Here is an 11,814-nt window from a genome sequence, read left to right as displayed (position 1 = left end):
CCTAAACCCAAGCTCAAACCCCTGCCTTAATTTTGCTGTGACTGCTTCTTCTAGTTGTAGGACCACATGATCTGTGCTCCCCATGTTGCACTGTTATGCTGTTTTGGTCCTCCAATAGTGACTAAAGACTTTCAGTTTCTGTCAGGCAGGTTTAGAGCAGAATAACGGCCCCTGCCCCATGCCTCTTGCATAAATTGAGAATAATAGATTAATTTTAAAGAGCAGAACCAGGTAAAACAAAGAATTGGAGGCTACAGTCACTGCACATTAGAATTATTGATGCTTGAGTGGTTTGTCTATCTGTTACTTACCTTAAAATAACAATCTGTATTTTATAGTTTCATATATATATATATATTGTTGTAAATTTTAAATTCTTTTAAAAAAAGGAATTTCTGAAACTTATTTTCCCATTCTTTATGTTCCAAGGAAACCAAATAAATAAATTAGAAAGTATATAAAAAATAATAACTTTAAAAAATCTGGCCAACAATTTTACCCATTTTTTCTTTCAGTTCATCTACTTCTAGAATAATACATAAATAAAATCAATGTTTTAAAAGAAAAATTTTGTCTATTTATAAAAAGAAAACATATGTGTGACATCTAGTTTAAAATCCTTATGGGATACATAGACCAAAGTAATGTACCAACAAGTTTGAATTTCTCAAAAATTTGATTTCCTTTCTGACAAATTTATAGGAAAACCAGTTGGAAATAAAGAAACTAATTTCCTGAAACTAATTTTGGTATTATAGTGATAATGACATCAATCTTCATTGCCATTGTTAAAGTGACCTTCATGAATCTTTGTACTAAATCAAAAAGATAAAATATAGCATATATCAATGAGTCATATTTTTGGATAGACAACCTGTCAGAGTCTAAGTTACTGTCAGATGCAGGACTCTTTAAAAAGGTAGACATAGTTCTTCTGTCACAACTAAACCTAAACCTTTCTACCTTCATTTCTGAAGGTTTTTTAAACTTGATGGCAGATTAAACTGTGAAAGTTTTATCATCATGCTCAAAACATGACTCCCTTGTGCTTCTCTGCAAAAGCTCTCAGACTTCCTTGATGTGGAAATCTAATTTCCATGCTGGTTAGTTAAATATATTATTTTATGCTGAATCTTTTATATGTTATTTTTATTAATGAAAAAACCCAAAAGCAAACAGGTACTTTTATGACTCCTGTGTGATGCATCATAAAAACATGCCTTTTTGGGGCAGATTTGTAAATTTCAAAGATAAAGTCTGTAGATTTGGGGAGGTGACTTTGAAAAAGTTGATTAATGGACTGACCATGGAGACTGTATAAATAAAATAAATTACTGATAATATGATAATATCTGCAGATGGACTTCAGCAAATAGAGCTGAGAATGCACTCCTTTAGCCACAAACTACTAATTTCAGGTAGTATGTGCTACCCTCAGGTGTAATAAGGTCCTTGGTAATTTTCAGAAACAGTGAAAACTTAGCAGCTAATTAAAAAAAAAATTGACAAAATATAGTTTTAACAGCATTCTGCGCTTACATCAAATTACATATATGTTGTATTTATAACATAACTTACCTGATTCAAATTATGAGTTGAGAATAACATAGAAGTTCTAATTCTGGGTAAAAGAAGTATGTAGAATGTCCATCACTGGAAGTCTTAAGAGAGATTAGATAAGTATCTCTTTGGTACAAAGTTAGTTGATCCAAGCTTGGATAACAGAGATGAACTCAATGACCTCCCAAAATCCCATTCAACCTTTATTTTCTGTGATTCTATGCTAAGAAACATTTCCAAAGAGGGCTAGAAATTTAATCTTTGGAACTTACATGACACCTGAAAAGACTGTGAAGTAGATTCACATCTGATTCTTTTTAGAGAGACCACATTTGCTTGAATGCTTTTTTGAAGCTGCTTGGTCCTTCACACTTCCTTTGTTTTATGTAGTACACAAATATAAAAAAGACTTAATAGAGGAGCTAAAGCTTTTGATGTTAAGGTTTTCACTTGCTGAACTTTATTTGCAAGTTTATTTTATGCAATGGTGTACATTGGTGAAAATATTCTTCCTGACCTATATGGCAAACAGCCTACACTCTGAAGCATGACATTTGATTACCTTGTCTTAACATGCAGAACTGCAAGTGTTATTAATGGTCATAAAATTATCCAACCCTTTTAAAAATCAGACACAGTATTTGACTTGACGACCTCCTGCAGTCATGAAATTCACGTTCTGATTGAAATGATATCAGCCTGGAGGATCTGATAGAGCTCTGGCGCAAGTGTCACAGCTCTGCAACTGAGGTGGAAAAGAATCTTAATGAGCTGTTATCAAGGAAATATAAGCATCTTTGAGTTTCACTGATTTCGCTGAGTATTCTGATTTATTCACAAAATATAGGCCAGAAAATGTAAGTTTGAGATACCTTCTGTTTTCACTGGTAGTAAACAGCTATGGAGTAATAGTTCATCAGCTTTCCTGCCCTTTAGCAGCATGTTGCATGCACTTGAAAACCAGTGTGGTGAGAAGTACAGATGTCAGAAGGGGAAACATATTTATGAACATCTTGTATTCATGGTCATCTGGGGCATAAAGGATTTCTTTACTAATCTTTTTTCATGTGTAAAGAGCAAAAGAGCATATCCTTTTGCATTAAATGTTCCAAAAGAGGAGTTGCCAGAATGGCTAGTATCGGTTGAGTAGGAAACAGTACTCCTTTTAATCTGTAAATCTGATGGCAACATGTCAACATCAGAAATAATTTAATTGCCAATTATCTGAAAACATCTGTTTTCCATCAGATTTAAACCATTTTTCATATGTCCAGCCCCAAATCTTGCCCTCATCCTAGCAAAGTTAAAAGCTATTCATAATGCAATAAAATTATTGTTCTGCAGAGACAACATGGAGTCAGTGGGGAGTGATGAACCTCACTCACCTGTGTAGGAGCACACATTAAACTCACAAGATTGCTCAGTTCTGTAGCATATTACCATCCCCCAGGGGTCCACCCCTAGCTATGAAGGGTCTTCATGTTCAGGGTTCCTGATCTGGGTGTGCAGTGTCAGATTCCAAACACCACTGTATCCAGGTGTCAAGTCTGAAATGTGGCTGCCCTTACTGTGGACTGTCAGGGAGACTTTATGTTGGATGTGCAGTGAGTTTGGTTTCATGCAAAATCTGAGCCTATAGACTGGAAACAAGTGTATCAGATGTGTGCATACACAAAATACATGTCCAAGATGCCTGTGGGAACTCTTCTGGGCATAGAGACCATATTTTAAACTTGGATTGGGTGTTTGAAGTGGGCAGCTGGTATAAGATCTCAGATGACCTTATACCAGAAATGTTACAGTAGGAATATTACAGTATTTTTACTTCTCATTTCCATTTTCTAACTTATTTGAAATAGTTGGTACTTGCTCTCCTCTGTGTCAAGTGTTTTCTGTGGAACTTGAGTCTGGCTTAAGGCAGAGTTTCTAAAAGGCAGGGGCTGCATGTGCTTTGCCTTCCTTGCATACTGTCTTCTTCTTCACCATACAAAGGCTGAGAAACTCTGGTCTAGCCACACATTTTTTTCCTCTAAGTAACTTCAGTTCACAGGATAAAGTCTTCCAGTTTGACATTTTAATCTCAGTGGCTTGCTTTTTGTATTAAGTCAGTATGGAAGATCAAGTATAATTTGCATGAGGACCATTCTTACCAGGTTACTGCTCATAGTAGTGTGTAATGGCCAACATTTCTAGGCTGGACAATTGAGAAATTAATAAATTATCTGGAAAACTGAACCTGAAGAAGAAGGATTATGTTTTTACAGCTGTTAGGTCTCTGCCTCAGGGAAAAAGAAACCTATAACATCAACTAGGTATGGCAGCTCTGTGTTCACAGATCCCTCCCTGCAGGCGAGGCTGTTGGTGACTCTTTGATTGCATATTACATATGAAAACACCCCATATACCCATTCTTTTGATAATCATATCTGCTAAAAACTTTCTAAATTGGCAAGGATTAAGCACTATACGCTCTTTTATTGTGAACTGAATCTCTCAGACAGCAATTAACATTTCATTGCTAAGGCTAGTCAATTTGTTGTTTGTAGCGGTGGCCAAATTTCTGCATTTGAACTTTAAATGCTTTGTTTGTATGGTCTGTGCACACCAAAAATGACAAAATCAGCTAAATCCTCTGCAAAAAAGTTAGAAAGGACCAGACTGTTGCTGAACTAATGTGATCTTATTTTTGTATTATTATAAGCTTTACATATTTGTTGTTGTTTATAAATGAATACAAAGTACAGTCCTGATGAAAAATACTTGGATACTTTGGAAAAGGCTGGAGAAATTAATGGGTCTGATTTGATTGTCAAGAAATAGGTGTTGAGTACTATTTAAGGTCCTAAAGTGAGAGAACTTTGGGGTTGCTCCAGGAGGGCACAGATCTCCTTCAAGCCACATGTTATGTCAGCCAGTACTATGACTCTGGTATCCTAAGACATCCCCAACAGCTCCAAGCAGGTACAATTCATGTTGAGTTTGTGAGTTGCTAAATTTAGATGTCCAGTTGTGGGACAGAGGTGCAGAATGGGATTTTGTTGGCTAACGTGGATACGTAGGGTCACTGTGTACAAGCAAGAGTATCTGACATGTCAGCCTGGAGCATGAAGATGTGGCACAGAATTTACAGGAGATTCATCTGCTCCAAGAAGGGCAGATGAAAGTGAAGTTGGATAATCCAGGATGGCACTATGCACCTGCATTTTGGCAGCCATCTAATGTCCAAGCTAATGGCAAGTTTATTCAAAAAACATTGGAATAGCAAAACTGCTAAGTATGTTATGGATTTTTTTTTATTTTGGTAGTGAAAAAAATATACAGTTCTATTTCTATTCCTCTTCTGTCTTTGAATTTGTTCATCTCTGCTTTTTAGTTATTATACCTGTGCATATATTGTTTCCCACTAAAATATAAATGAGATTACACTTTCTATTTGAAACATATATTCTCTCTAAGCATGAAGTTTCCTCAGTCATATTGCTATATTTGTGCCACATCAAATGTTGGTATGATACAGGAGAAAATTTGTTGTGACTGCTTATTTATTTGTGGCTTAGTACAGCATGTCAAGGCATACCAAAATATTCTATTCACATTTGTATTAGTAAAAAGCACTTGTAGTCCATGGAAATTGGAAAAATAAAACCTTGATGCTCATGCGTATAATAAAAGGTGCTTTTGGAGAGGTTGTCATGCAAGAAAGGAATAATCAGCTTTTATTTCAAAATGAGTAGCTGTATTCCAGAAGGGTTTGTTCTTTGTTTCCCATGGTGATCCTCTCAGCTGGCAACAAAACAATGTTCACAAATGCATTATGCAAAATATGGCCAGTGTACCCCAATTCACACAACTGGGGCTGTGCATCCCTGTGGAAAAAAAAAAAAAAAAAGTAGCTATGTGTATAACTACTGAACATGTATGGTTAAATTGGCAGCTGTATATCAGCCATGCAGTGTTTTCTTCATAGTTCATCAGTGAACCAAGAAAATCCTGCTACCTGAATGGACAAACACCCCTGAATTTTTAACAGTTAAAAGTATTTGTTCTCCCTTTGACTCGATATGTAATCTGTCTCCTTGCCCCTAGGTGTGGCCAGCTGTTCCATACTGCGGATAGTCCAATTAACAGTTAAAAGGTATACAAAAGTTTAGAACACATAATTGGTTGAAAAAAAGAAAGAAAACAAAGTTAAAATATAGATAATCTTTCAAAACCTATCCTTCAGTACTTTTAGGGGAAAGAAAATACGTAAATGTCATGGGATTCCTAGAAATACCTTGACAATAATGATTCATAAGCCATGAAGACTGCTCGGATATTTCCCATGGTATGTTACAAGTATGACAGTTTGAGCCTGGTACATATTTAGTCTTTGTGATACAGTGTCCTCAGAGTTTCCTGGGATAAGGCCTTTGAATAGATCCTTTTCATAAAATGAACACATTATCAAAAAAATATAAAGAGATTTTTACTTGGTTAAGCTAAGATGATCCTGGAGTGTGGCAAAATCAGCCAAAAATTGTACTACATGACTCAGATATTTAAATATGTGCACATGAATTCCCTCACCACTGGCTGTCAGTTACATGTGCCCACAAATACTGCAATGCTAAATATATTCCGCTATCATAGGCATAATTGGTTTCTGAAATGTATGATTGATAGGAATAGACAAAGGAAAGAAGAACAGAAGATCGATTTTCCACGTCTTAGTGTAGTCCATCTTCAGAAACATTTTGACACAGCAGGTGTTTTAAAAACACTGTGACTGAGGGCTGTAAATACCTTTTAGCATGACCATGACACACTTTAATAAAAAAGAAGTGTGTTTTGCCTTCAGGAGGATGGACTTCCCTGCTGTCAGCCTCCCAGTTCTCTTGGTTCATTGTTTGTTCTCTTTTAAAATAGGACACCTATTGTATACTTGAGTATAAAGAGGAAGATGTGTTTCATCTTTTAAAAGGAAGTCCAAGAGGTAAAGTCAAAGACAACAATAACTGAAAGATGTTTTGTCTTATGATGAATAAGAATTAGATCCTGGTATCATACTGTCAAGCTGCACCACAACTATCCCTTTGTTTAGGTTTTGTTCTTTAGCACAAGGACTTAAAATTTTATTCATCCTTAACTTCAAGGGCATGTGCTTTCTTTATCAGCAGAAAGAACAAACTCTAACCAAATGCAACATGCATTTGGAAATTCACAGAAAATGTAATAATGAGTATTAACCCTCAAGAGGGAGATATTTGAGCTCATGAGAAAAGGAAGAGGCAACTCTAGATGTGGCAACCAAGTGAAAATATTATTCTCATCTCCTCCATCTTTCCCTTACTTGCATTTTCCAAAATAAAAACAAACTTTCTGAAACAAAATTTGCAAGAAAAGATATTGAATGCATTAGGTAGATTAATTCCCTGGAGCAGTCAGCATTCTTTAGTGATAAAAGATACTGAAAATGTTATTTTTTGCTTCAGTGCATCGGTAGGATGAAAACAATCAAATGTTCAAGTTTTATAGCATTGTAAGCCTATTTTTGTGCTGAAACTGAAGTGAAACAACAATATTGTGTGTTTTACATTTACAGTAATATGGTAGCGCAAGGTTAACTTGTGATCATGCACTGAAACTTGGAATTTCACCCAGAAGTGAGTCATTAAGAACCTGGATATTTTCTGATTGGTGTGCTTTTTCTTACAGAAAGGCATGACTGCTATAGTTCAGCACACTGCAACACCAGCTGTAAAGAAAGTAGAACACTTTAGTTATTGTGGAAGAGTAGGTGCCACATAAAGTTACAGTTTGCTAACAAGATTTAATGATAAGTCAAAGTTCAGAGGCATTTTCAGCACAGCAGAGAACCAGGATTTTATGTAACAAAAAAATTGCAGTGTCTTGAGAAGAAGAACAATAGAAATGAGATTAATTTTAATAGAACAAAGTACAAACCAATTTTAGGGACTAATAATAAGAGGGGGGCTGTTGTAAGTCAGAAGCAGAAACAGATGAGAAAAAAACAGTATAATTTTGAAAAAAAGTATAAATTTGAGCTGCTGGTTTGATGTATTTGTTTAAAAAGTTAAATCAGTTCTGGGATATGAAAGTGAAACAGAGATCAGAGATCTAAGGCCACGCTCTTAAAGGACCTTCTTTGAAAAGCAATATTCAGTTCTGGCCACCTGCTTCAAAGAAAGGTGCATTTAATATGGTGTGGGGACACAGAAGTCCTAGAAATATATTGATATAAGTGGGAATTTGATTTTATGGGACATTATGAAGAGAGCTATGTTGGTTTAGACTGCTGTCCCTTCTGAACTGAAAGGGAAGGAAGAACATGTTACTGTCCATAAAACTATTATGTGTATTATTTAACTCAGGAGATGGCATCAGCAGAAAAACAGATGGATATAAACTAACCATGAATACATTTAACCTGACAAATAGAGATAAAATTAACACATGGCATTTAAGAACAGGTTTTCAATAATAATTATAGGGTCAAAACAAAGAAAGCAGATGTATTTTAATTTTAATTGTGAAAATATTATAAGCACTGGCACACGGACCCAGCATGTCCTTTTCAGGCCTGTGTGTTTGCAAGGTGGTGTCTGTCTATGTCTAAGATCAGAAGACGTAAAGAGCTTTCACCCAGAGAGAAAGGGAGGGGAGGCAGATGAGAAATATGAAGAGAGGTAATACATGTTTGGTGGGTTTTTTTTAGTTGTTTTTTTGTTTGTTTGTTTGTGGGTTTTTTTGGTTTGTTTTTTTTTTTTTTTTTTTTTGTGGGAGGGAAATGCTCAAGAAAAAAGCTGAGTTCTCTGTAATTCAGCATGATCTAGTGCATCACTAATGGGTGGTTATTAGCAATAATAAGAGGGTTCATAATGTTTAACACTAAGGTAGATCCACAAACCAGCGGCATTTCTTGCATATGGTGACATTATTCTGTTAAGGAAATATGTCTCTTGGGCAAATTAAAGAAATGTAAATACACCCACAGTGAAGAATTGCCCTAGATTGCAAGGCAGTATGTATTCTATTTGCCATCTGTTCGAGGTGTGGCAGTTATCTGTTGTTAAATGGGCAGTTTTCTTTATCTCTTCCACAAACTAATCCTCCCCCCGGGGAGACATCTGCTGTTAATGGCCTATTGAATATCGCTGCATGACCGATAAAAGTTAGAGCATCCTATTGTGAGATGCTCTGCCCAGACAGAAGAGGCAGGCATTCCTAACTGGATATAATCTGAGATTTTGGGACACCAGACTCAGCCTGTCCACTGGATTCCCAGAGCAACAGCTGGATTTTTTCCACTAGATCTTCAAAAGAAGACTACACCTTTCTACAAGATCACTACTGTAACAAAACCACATCTGCCACTCCAGGAGGACTGCAGCCACTCCAATTTACACTGCTACCAGCACCCTGGCCAAAAGGGTGTCAGGTTGTATTCTGACTCTATCAGTAGTTTTTTCTTTTGTATTATTACATGTATTTTGGTTTTTTTTTTTCCCTTTTCCTAATAAATTGTATTTCTGACTTAGAGTCTCTCACTAGTTTTGTTTTCAAACCAAAACAAGAATCAAGTTAGCTTGATGATAGGAGAATTCTGACATGAAGAAACTCCAAATTTATATATGCCAGAGAACTGCAAACACCCAGCTGATAAACTTGCCTTTTGTTAATCAGCCATTCAGTGTAATATTAAGCATTTCATGTCTCTGGGTCAGTTCTTCCTTATGCAACTCTCAGTCTTGAGCCAATCAAATTGCAAACCTAAATAGCAACAAAGGATTATGGACACAGAATCACCAGAGGTATGGAAATTTGAGATTTAACTATTTTTAATAAGTTATGCAGCAAATAAATAAGTAATCCAGGTAGGGAAACTTGAAATAAATTTGGGACAAATTCTCTTCAATACAGATTAAACTGTTGATCACTATCTCATTGCCTGTGCTGAAAAAGCTGGGTTGGTGCAGCACTCAGTCTCCCCTTTCTGTCTGTCTCCTCTGCATCCTTCTCTTCCACAATTTGCATTGAATTTCCATAAGAAGGACATTTATATGCAAAAAAAAAAAAAAAAAAAAAAAAAAAAAAAAAAAAAAATTCAAGGGAAATCCAGTGTGTGTTCTGACTTCTGCCTAGTTTGGATGCTGATGGACCAAGATCTGAATAAAATTGACCATTTAATTTTAGCTGTGGCATTTTCCTCTCTTCCCATCTTTTTCCTTCCTCCCAAAGAACTATATAGAAGGTCTGGACTACATGTGAAGAGGAAGATTGATGATTTATATGTACCTGGTTTGTAAACTGGAATCTCAACTTTTCTTATGCATGAAGTACAATGTACTTCCAGTAACTTTCTTTTCCTACAAAAACCAACCAATCAAACAAACAATTTTAGTCATTGCTCTATAAATATTCCAAAGTTATCCAACTGCAAATCTAGTCTCATGCACAGAAACTGCTTTCAGGAATAGTCTCATATAACTTCAGTGGAGTCTGTCTTGTCCATTGCCTGATAAAAATATCCTTGTTAAGTTTACTAAGAGGCTTAGAATGGATTTGCTTGAGTAATCTTTCTCTTTATTGTTTCCTATTTTCTCAACATTTTTCATATGCACATTTGATCAGTTTTGGCTTTTTCTCAGTTATTGTGAAAATGTATTAGCAACATGGAATCCGGAACATAACCTAGAAAAGCATCAAATAAAATGTATATGCTCCCAATGTTTCCAGTTTAAAATTGCCTATAAGCCTTGTCTTTTAGCTATTTTAAAATAATTTAATGTTTGCCATCCTGCTTTTGTGCAATTCTCTTCTGAAATCTAGCAGCTTTTACCTCGTGCCTCTGTACCCATAAAAAATGTATATTTCAGTAATTTGACAAGTTCTTTTGTCCATAAAACATGTTGCATGTAGCATTAAATATGCTACCTTCTATTCTTTATTACTCAATTTCTCCATTAGATGTTCTATTTCTTTTCCCAAGAATGATGTCAGACAGACAGGCATATATTTACCTAGACTACCCCATTTATCATAGAATTCATAGAATAATACTAGGTTGGAAGGAACTTCAAGGATCCTCTGGTCCAACCACTCTTGGCAAAAGCATGGCCAATTACCCTGTCCAGCTGAATCATAAGTGTCCAGTCTAGGGGAATCCGCCACTTCTGGGGAAGAATATTCCAATGGCTCACCGTCCTCATTGTGAAAAATGTTCCTATTATTTCCAGTTGGAATCCACCCAGTAATCACTTGTTCCATGTAAAAGGGGAGTCTCTATCTTTGCTGTAGCCATGCTTTAAATACTGGAAGACAGTTTCCCCTTAAAGTCTTTTCCTGGAACTGAACAAACCCAATTCTCTCATCCTAACTTCACATGCCAGGCTTCCCAGTCCTTTCATCATCTTTGCAGGCCTTCTTTGGACCTTTCCCAGCCTATCTACATATTTTTTTCATATAGCAGAGACCAAAACTGAACACGGTATTCCAGGTGTGGCCTGACAAGTGCTGAGCAGAGTGGAAAAATAACATTTTATCTCTGCTGGTGATGCCCTTTATGATACAATCCAGCAATCTGTTAGCTTGCTTTGCCACAGCAGCACATCATTCACCTGTATTCAGCAGCTTGTCCATCAGGACCCCCAGACCCCTTTCCACAGAGCTCTTCCTCAGCTGGGCAGATTCCAGTCTGTGCCAGACGCCTGGAATGTTTTCCCAGGTGCAAGACCTTACATTCATCTTTGCTAAACTTCATAAGGTTCTGTTTAGCCCACTCTTCCAGTCTACCCAGATCTTCCTGCAGGATGGCTCTCCCTTACAAAGTGCTCATTTCTCCTCTCAGTTTGGTATCCTTAGCAAACTTCATCAGGGTGCACCTGATCCCGTCATCCAGACAAATTATTAAACAGCATTAGGCCCAGTATTAATCCCTGGGAGACCCCACTTGTGATAGGTTGCCAGTTTGGAAAGGAGCTCTTTACCACCACGCTCTGTGTGCTCCTGGTCAGTCAGTCAGTTCCCCACCCACCACACAGAAATTTTGTTTAGACTGTCATGCAAAATAAGCTTATTTGAGGAGGAGACTGTGGGAAACTCTATGAAAAGCCTCAGAGAAATCCAAGTAGATGATGTCCACCATTTGAAAGCAAAATAGAGACTTATCTTCAAATTCCATTCAATGCTCAGGATCTGCCTCAGAAATCTAAGATTTATTCCAAATAATAATAATAAATGGCCTAACAAAGC

This window comes from Vidua macroura, chromosome 2 (genome assembly GCF_024509145.1).
Source record: "Vidua macroura isolate BioBank_ID:100142 chromosome 2, ASM2450914v1, whole genome shotgun sequence".
NCBI classification, from domain to species: domain Eukaryota; kingdom Metazoa; phylum Chordata; class Aves; order Passeriformes; family Viduidae; genus Vidua; species Vidua macroura.
Note: the sequence above shows the minus strand (reverse complement) of the source record.